Below are 9,107 nucleotides of genomic sequence, written 5' to 3'. Positions count from 1 at the left end.
CAGATGTAGGGTTGGTAAAGATCTTCTGTTTAGCAAAGGATACTGTCAACAGAACAAAAGGAAAGCCTACAGACTGGGAAAAGATCTTTGCATTTTTCACTCTTATTTTACTGGACTAACTGGAAGTTTTCTCTTTAAAACAGAGTCACCTTATATAGAATTATATAGTTTCAGTACTTGTGATTTTGAGAAATATGGATCATGTGTTGACTACTTTCCATTTATAATATAATATTATTATTTACATCAACAAACTGAGAATAATTGAGTATCTTTTTGTGCCCAAAACAGAAAAAATAATTCTGTGAATAAGAATATTACTCCATGAGGTTGGGATCACTCAGCAAGTAGGGGCACCTGCTTCCAAGCCTGAGTTGGATTCCTAAAATCCATATGGTGGGAGTTACAGCTGTCATTGATAGTACCCTGACCTCCATAAGCCCAGTACTGCACATGCTCTAAATAAATAAATGTTTCAAAAATAGTTAGAAGAAATTAAAAAAAAAATACTACTTTTGAGGCAAACACTCCTACCTTTCAAGCATAGTAATCTGAGTTCAAGCACCAGAACCAATGAAAAGACAGGAGAACGAACTCTACAAAGTTGTCTTGTGACTTCTACATGGGTGCATAACATGGGGGTACACACATATATTATGCACACATACCTCATATACACATAAGCATAAAGAGAGAAAATGATATGGCTTGAAATTTGTGAATTTAAGGTATATATCATCATATTTTGACATATGCATAAATAATAAATGATTTACATATAGTTCAGCCATTTAAGACATGCATTTTGTCATTTTTTGTTTGTCAAGACAGGGTTTCTCTGTGTAGCCTTGGATGTTCTAGACTTGCTTTGTAAAACAGGCTGCCCACAAATTCCCAGGGATCCACTTGCCTCTGCCTCCACAAGTGTTAGGATTATAAGCATGCATGTGCCACCACACCCATGTATTTTTTCACTACTTTATGTGATTTTTTTTTTTTTTTTGCTAAGAGCATACACAAAAAATCTGTTCTGTTAAGAGCTTTTGCAGTACAAATTGCAAAGTCATTAATAATAAGGTGATCTTTGCTCTTTAGAATCAGGAGATTTGGTCTTAACTGGAGTAAATATGAGAAGAGCTGCCAGCACTTGCTAGAGGATGACTGCTGAGTAGAACAGCACCTCAATACACAAACAGAAAGTAAAACCATGTTTCTTTACTTGTGAGGATGCCAAACTGATACTAACAGAACACTTGATCTGAGAAAGTAACAGATGGGCTCAGATCAGTGGAATCTCAGGACTGGAGAATCCACTTTCTATTAAGTCAGCAAATAAGAGTTTAGCTTAGTTATGTCTGAAAGATAACAGCAAAAAGCATAATAGACTGTAATTGGTAGAAAACCAGTTATATTATGGAAAGTTCTAATTCAAAACCAAATTCAAAAGGAGAGACCTGTGCAAGGAGAAGGGAGGAGAGGAGAGGAGAGGAGAGGAGAGGAGAGGAGAGGAGAGGAGAGGAGAGGAATTTTCCCCCAAATAAGGAGCCTTACAAGTAGACTTCTGGCCTTCTTGGAGAGTATGAGAAATCAAGCTGTGAGTGCCATGTGAAGTTTGCCCAGATCACCCTCTGACCCCCCACATCTCTACTCCAACCCCTCTCCCCTAACCCCTGTGAGTCAGGAAGATGTGACTTCCTAAGGTGGCCGGGGTACTTTTATCAGTACAGATAAGAATCCATTGGTTTTATGAATCCATTTTTGAAAAGATAGGAATATTAGAAGATCCAATGACATTTCTACCTCTGTGGGGTCCAAGAGAAAACTGTCAACATTTATAATGTATCAAGACTTCCTCTCCAAGGGCTAAAGAAGAAGGATATGGTGTTTGTGGCTTGTAGACAAGGTGTCATAGAGAGAGGGATGGATCCTGGGATGCATAAAAACTACTCCCAGCTGTGAGGGACAAGGGGGAGCATTAGGACCTTGTTACCCTCATTTTGTCCTGAGTGTATAGAAGAACAGAATACTGTCTGAAAACAGAGAGTTAAACCCCAAGGTATCTGGAGTGTGTGTGTCCATGAGCCTGTGTGTGTGGGTATGTGTGCATGCACCATCAGGGATGTGGTATACAAAATGTGAAGGTTGTGGTGTGTAAGAGAGTGATAGGAGCATGGCAGGATGGGTAGGGTATGTGCTAGTGTCAATCTTCAGAGGCATGAAGTTCTGTGTGCAGTGGACTGACGAAGGTGTGATTGTGAAGGCTAAGAAGATTTACATAAAGTACACTGAAGCAGTTCAGTTTTCCCGGATTTGGGGCCACTGGAGTGTGGTTCTATAGCAACCTGGCCCCAATGTCAATCTTTTTTTAATTATTAAATTCTTATTTTTTATTCTAATTACAGTTTATTTACTTTTTATTAAATTTTTATTTTTTACTAATTAATAATTATTTATTTTACTAAATATTTATACTAATTACTCCCACTCTCAATCTTAAGGGCCAGCCCTTGCCCCTGATGTATTTTATACTTTCCTTCCCTTACCCCACATATAGTTTATTCTTCCTCCAGAAAGTGGAGTGGGTATTAGTACTCTTGGCTCAGACAACTTGTGTGTATATATAGATCAGCAGCCAGGATACTTGTAGACAAGGTCTGCAACCAAAGCAAGGACCCTGAATAGATATTAAGGGCACACTTTAGAGCCCTTAGAAAAGAGCCGTGATTTAACAGATGGCAGAGTCCTAAGACAAGTCAAGATTTGGGCTCGGAATTGAGTACCTCTGACTAAATGTGAGTCCACAGGGAACTGCCACTGGGCTCTAGCATGTCTTAACCTAGAGCATAAAGAAAAGCTGGGGGTGCAGCTTCATACCCAGAGAAGCAGCATTAGAGAAACAGAAACACAATTTAAAAATGTGCCTCAGTTACTCAGCCATTAGCCATGCCCAACACATTGGATAGGACAGAGCCAGGAATGAGGATGCCTCAAAATCTCGCAAAATTTGGATTCCATCATGAAAGAAAAAATAAAGAAGACCAGCAGAGTGAACAGGTGGGTTGACAGGAAGGCTGCCTCAGAATAGTGTGAGGTTTGGGTAACATCGCAGAAAAAAACAAAAACAAAAAACAAAAAGAAAAGAAAAGAAAAGACCAGCTCACCATGCACATAGGGTGGGACATTGCCTCAGAATATCGCGAGGTTTGGGTTCCATTTTAGAAAAAACAAACAAACAAACAAACAAACAAACAAAACAGACCAGGGCAGTATGTATGTGAGGTAAGGCACTGCTTCAGAGTATAACGATATTTGGATGCCATTTTAGGGAAAAAAAACAAACAAACAAAACAAAACAAAAACAACACAGCATACTTGGTAGATGGGAGGTGCTGCCACAGATTCTCCTGATATTTGGGTGACATCTTAAGGAAAAAAAAATAGCACAATGTGCTCACTCGGGTGGTAGGGGTCACTGCTAAAGAGTCTCGCTAAGTTTGGGTGTCATTTAAAAAAACAGCTCAGTATGTACAGTAGGGTTTGGGGGGCTACTGCCACAGACCCTCATATGGTTTGGGTGCCATCTTAAAAAACAAAAACCAGCACAGTTTGCACACAAGGAAGGGTCCCACTGCCACAGACTCCCCTGAGGTTTGGGTGCCATCTTAAAAAAAAAAAAAAAGACTAGCACAGTATGAGACATGAAGTAACAGGGACTGCCACAGTCTGTCTCGGGGTTTAAGTTCCTTTTTTAAAATAAAAAAGGACCCATGCATTACACCAAAATAATAATAATAATAACAATAAATGGGTAGAGGTTATAATATTACCTCAAAGTTTCCTTAGCATTCATAAAGCCTTAGGTTGAATTTTCAGGGTGCTAAAAGCACAGGTTATTAAATAAATGTGTGAAATATTTGAAAACTCTCTCTAAAACTCTGATGTACAGTTAGATGTGAGAGGGAAAGGGGAAATTGACCAGGACGAGGATAAAAGGAAGTGATGAAATAGAACAATAGGTGAGGGAAGTGAGCAGCATATGATCAATGTACAAGGTATACATGTATGGACTTCTATGATAGTTCCCTTAACTTAGACAAAGAAAAGGTCAGTTGTTGAAGGTGTCCATTAATATTTACTATTGATATATCTTTTAGTAAAGCTGCTTTAGTCCTAAAGAGCTGTATAACCAAATCACCACACAGAGACTACGATTTATTTAATTAACCTGAAACACAGTGCTGGGCAATAGTTACTCCATCCTGAACCTCAAGCCCTCAGTTTCCTCACATTTAGATTTCCCACATTATACTTGCTTTTAGTACTATATTAGGTCCAATGCATCTCTCCAAGTCATTCCAAGACCTCTCTCCCCCTCTCTCTCCCAGCTCTCTCCTTCCCTTTCTGTCCTCTGGCTCCTCCATCTCTTCCTGTTTTCTTTCCATTGCACAATATTGTGGCTGGTTGCTTTATTTTGGCATGTTTACACAAATTTGAGACAGGTGATGCTTAAAATAAGCATCGCAATTACAATGTCCAGATTGAAACCAAAGAGTGAGGGAGAGAAATCAGCATTTGAATGAACAAGGGTAAAGTGTATACATTCCAAAAGAACATTATACCAACAGTCAGTTTAAAATGTTTGAGCTAGATGCTGGCATTCTTGTTGAATGCAAACTGAAACCTGGCGCATAGCACAGTAGTGTTTAAAATGTTCATCAGTGAGATGCTGACAATGGGAGAGCTCACTCTGCTCCTCTGAAAGGCTGTCTGAGAAGGGACAGCATTGGTGAAGTATAGGGCCACTTTTGTTTTGTTGTCTAGTACCTAAAATGTCATTGAAGGTGAATGAAGATAGGGGAACACTTCTAGATATAATGGGGTCACTTAAAGCCCAGGCCCTATATTAAAAACTAGACATGTAGACACAGTCACTGTGCCCAGGGTATTTTCAGTGCAAGAGGACAAAGATGAGTATGAGTTTCAGCATCTCCCTCCCATCTTTGTGTATTTGTTTTCTGTCAGTGTGCTTACTTGTGGAAACTTAGAGGCCTAACAGTGGTGACTCAATGTGTTAGAGCTTTGAGTAGTTTAGCTGACAGATTAAGTCCCATGTATCTACTTATCTCTACCATCCCAGCACTGAGATTAAATGTATAAGCCAGCACATCCTGCCTTTTATTTCTTTTTCTATTTTTAAAGACAACCTTCATTTATGTAGGTCTAGCTGCCCTGGAACTCAAAAAGTAGGGCAGTAATGGCTTTGAACTTAAAGAGATTCTTCTACCTCTACTTCCTGAGTACTGCTTTTACTTTTGATTATTTTTATAGTATATGTTTTTATTTATTTATTTAATTTTTTTATTAATTACACTTTGTTCATTTTGTATCCCCCCATAAGCCCCTCCCTCCTCCCCTCCCGATTTCACCCTCCCTCCCCTTTCTGCATGCATGCCCCTCCCCAAGTCCACTGATAGGGGAGGTTCTCCTCTCCTTTCTGATCTTAGTCTATCAGTTCTCATCAAAAGTGGCTGCATTGTCCTCTTCTGTGGCCTGGTAAGGCTGCTCCCCCCTCAGGGGGAGGTGATCAAAGAGCAGGCCAATCAGATTATGTCAGAGGCAGTCCTTCTTCCCATTACTAGGTAACCCACTTGGACACTGACCTGCCATGGGCTACATCTGTGAAGGGGTTCTAGGTTATCTCCATGAATGCTCCTTGGTTGGAGTATGAGTCTCTGGGAAGTTCCCTGTGTTCAAATTTTCTTGTTCTGTTGCTCTCCTTGTGGAGTTCCTGTCCTCTCCAGATCTTACTATTTCCCACTTATTTCATTTATATGCACTATATTTTATCATTTCTACCTTCCTTCTCCTTCTTCCAACTCTTCCCATGTCTCCCTGACTCCCTCTCAAATTCATGCCCTATTTTCTCTAATTATTATTGTTACATATGTAGCCCCATTCAGCAAGGTGTCATGGCTCATAAGTATATAACATGCCTGAATAGGGAACCTGATCAAACTTTGCATCACAAAGAATCCAAACCAGAAATGAGTTCAATGAATTTTCAGTCAGTGCCTCCAGATAGGGCATTGTCCTGACTATTATGGAGCTTTCTTCCTCCTGGGTACTATGAAACATTACAGTAGCACAGTACTAGATGTGAATTAAATTGAGAGTATTCAAACACTATAGAAAGGAAGCCATACTTTACTTCAGCAAATGTGTAAGCTTACCCATATGGTGAGGAATACAATGAGTTCTTAGATACTGATATCATCATACCCTGGGAAAAGGAGTACGTAAAAATTGGTGAAAGCCAGAATGTTGTCAACATGCTCAAAGTGGTCATAGTACATTATTTCCCTTATTGCAGTCACCTGCTCTACTATCCAGATTCTTTCCTGCTGTCCTTTGACAATAGTCATTGTGCCCAGGGGACAGAAGAGTAAGGCATGAGAAATGTCTCCAGGTCCAAGATGAGGCCTAGGGGATCAAGGATGCTCAAGCCAAGGCAGCCGAGAAAGGAGTCACCTGCTTGCTCTGATCAAGCTTAAGGAGATACTAGACCAAGCACTTTTATTGCTGGCTCCCTATAGCAGTCTCAAAACTCAGCATCCAGCAAAAGGGTGGCCTGAAGAAAGCCCACGAAAGCTGCCAGGGCCAAGAGGATGAAATTCCTCTAGGGCCCTACTTGCTACTGGCAGCCCACAGATGGATCTCCTGACAAGGAGACAGGGATGTTGATGGAGTACATGCTGTGCAAGTACAAAGTGAAACAGCCTGTGAGGAAGGCAGAAATGTTCAAAGTTATTAGCAAAAGGTTCAAGGAACACTTCCCAGATATCCTCAAGAAAGCTGCCTATTGATTGGATGTGGTTTTTGGTCTTGAGTTGAGAGAAATACAGCCCCATGGTCAATCCTACATGCTGGTCAGCAAGCTAGATCTCCAGGCTGATGGAAGTAGGAGCAATAATCTAAGTCTTCCTACCGGAGGCATTCTGATTCCTCTCTTAAGTGTGGTTTACTAAAATAACTACTGTGCCCCAGAGGAAGAGGTCTGGTACTTCCTGATGTATTAGGCATCTAAGATGGGATATCACACCTCATCTTTGAGGATGTTAGGAAGCTCATCACTGAAGACCTAGTGTGTAAATGTGCTTAGATACCAACCTAGTAAAAGTGATGGACTTTTAAGATAAGGTCAGTGAAACTATGCCTAGTATTTATACATCTCCTCATGAACAGGCTTTGATTAAAGAGGAAGAGAAAGTTCAAGCTGAACCTGCAGCCAAACATGGCACTAAAGGCAAAGCTAAGGAACATTGTAAGGTGAAGTTCAGCAATGCTACTCACTAGGGAGATACAAGGTAGCCTCCACAATGGAACTGAAAAGGTCTGTTCATCTTTTTGCTTGTTATGCTCAAGTAAAGCATTGGTAACTGTTTTTTTGTTTTGTTTTGTTTTGTTTTTCAAAATGCTAACTTGGAGTTAGACTGAATACTGCTACATTTTATGGACTGTGCCCTCACTGATGTTCACCAAGTTGAGTGCTCAAAATTTTTGGATTGATTTGAAATACAGTTTATAATTTGAAATATTCTAAGTATTTCTTGATGTTCTGTAAGATAATATGATATTATATTTTAAAAAATGCTAAGAACTATGAAAGAAAGATATTCTAAAATATTGAGTTTTCAGTGAATGTTGTCTTTTAGTCCTTATCTTTTCAATGATGTCAGAGATGTATACTGGCTTTTTCTTATGGTATTAAAGTATGTCTGAAAACTTAAATCATAGAGAAGCAGCTCTCTTTTTAAAGGTTCATGCTTTACTCAAACACCAAGTGAATAACTATTCATATGGAACTGTCACTGTCTATACTGGAAATGTTTTTTTTGAAAGAAGCAGCATGTATAGCATATGCAATGATAAATTCTCTGAGAAGCTCTCATTATTGGAGGGAATTGAATAAGGACTCTACTTCTTAAAGAAATAAATGGCTGATGTTTTGTTCAACAAAAAACATTTTATGACTTCATTGCTAATTATCTTCAGGGAAGAAAGTTGTGGCTGTACTTTTTGTTCCTTACGTGACATGTAGCACTTTCTATAGAATCTTCTAGATAAAAAATAAAGAAAAATATGAATGGTAAATTAAGTTAAATTGCTCACATTAATAAATGGTACTTTCTGAAATTCAGTTTGAGAGAGATACTACCAGAGATCTTTTGTATTACTTATACACTGGTATCCCTATCATATCAGAAAGAACTTACCAAAATCACTTCTGAAAGGAGAGCAAAAAGTTTATGAATTTAAGCGTTCACATGTTAATATGGCTAGTAAGTGAAAGAGTTGGGATTGACCATATGCTCTAGAGACTACACTACCCCATTCCTTTTATGTTGAGGCACACTGTAGCCCTTACTTCATTTTATTTTTAACATTAATAGCTTAGTGTGTCTTAGCTCATACTCCCTTCAGCTCTAGGGGATCTTATGCCCTCTTCTGGCCTCTACAAGCAGCTATACACTTAACACACACACACACACATACACACACCTGTTATGGAAGTTTTGGTTTCTTTAAAAACTCAGTTATGTTATGTTTTTGTTTTAATCCCAAGTGTGGCATTTCAGTTTGGGCTTTAGTTTGTCTATATCTGATAATTGCCTCCTACAGTGCATGCTCTTTGCCAGCTTGTAACAATCTGCCTCATGCAGCACAGAGAGGGGCATGATCTAAGACTCTGAGGGATAAAACTACGAGAGCCCAGGAAGAAAAAATGTGGCAGTTTGGAGAGAACACATGTTCACTGTTGCAGCTTGGAGGAGACAGGCATTTCAATGCAGAAGCTTAGAGGAGACTGCTTGCTGCATTTGCTGTTGATGGAGAATGGAATAGCCCCCAAAGAACCCATCAACCCTAAACATCTGGGAAAAGTAAATGGATCTGCACCTCCTCTCCCCACTAACCTCTTTCTTACCTAAGGTTAAAGGGTCGGTGGAAGGGAGGTAAAGGCTTAAGTACTCCAAATAAAATAAGAGTTTAAAAAAAAAGAGAGCAACATATACCCACACAGATTCTGAGGGATGCCGTGGCCCCAGGAT

The 9,107-nt window shown here is 39.5% G+C and overlaps 1 pseudogene; it reads left to right on the top strand.

The window, feature by feature from the left end:
• Positions 1 to 2,215: 2,215 nt before the first annotated feature.
• LOC129669514 (melanoma-associated antigen B4-like) lies at positions 2,216 to 7,353 on the top strand (annotated as a pseudogene).
• The last annotated feature ends 1,754 nt before the right edge of the window (positions 7,354 to 9,107 follow it).

Source organism: Psammomys obesus, unplaced genomic scaffold, assembly GCF_907164565.1.
Source record: "Psammomys obesus unplaced genomic scaffold, mPsaObe1.curated_primary_1811, whole genome shotgun sequence".
NCBI lineage: Eukaryota > Metazoa > Chordata > Mammalia > Rodentia > Muridae > Psammomys > Psammomys obesus.
Note: the sequence above shows the minus strand (reverse complement) of the source record. Positions and strands in the feature narration are given on the sequence as shown.